Source organism: Penaeus monodon, chromosome 32 (assembly GCF_015228065.2).
Source record: "Penaeus monodon isolate SGIC_2016 chromosome 32, NSTDA_Pmon_1, whole genome shotgun sequence".
Classification (NCBI taxonomy): domain Eukaryota; kingdom Metazoa; phylum Arthropoda; class Malacostraca; order Decapoda; family Penaeidae; genus Penaeus; species Penaeus monodon.
In genome coordinates this window covers 35,028,459-35,028,978 of record NC_051417.1, presented here as the reverse complement: position 1 = coordinate 35,028,978, position 520 = coordinate 35,028,459, and positions in this window count along the sequence as shown.

Sequence of the window (520 nt, the reverse complement as noted above, 5' to 3'; positions counted from 1 at the left end):
CATTCCCTTTTTCTTACCTAATGTTTCACCTTAAGTTTTTTTTTAAATTATTTCTTTAACTTCTCTTCTCTTCTATCAAAATGCATCTCTCTTTTTTTATTTCGTTTAATTCTTTTTCTTTTGTCCTTGAATCATCATAATTAATTTCGTCTTCACTTTCTTACCTTTTTCGCCTTTTATGTTGTGTTTTCTTCCTCCTATTTTTTCCATACTATCTATAGACATGTACATTACTTGTCTACTTAAACAATTAATATACAAACAATAAATGATGTATTTATAAAGGATAAAGGTAATATACACGAAGAGACATTCATGTTTCTTACATACATAAAAAAAAATCTTTGTTTCTCTTTTGCAGAGTTATAAAATTTTATGTGTTTGTTACGAGATTTTTTCTTTTTCTTTTTCTTTTCGTTGTACTGTTGTTCATGAAGTCTTTTACATGAATTTAGAATTTAAAACAAAAGTTATGCTAGAAACATAAAAAACGAATTAGCCTTGACTTTTTTTTTATACA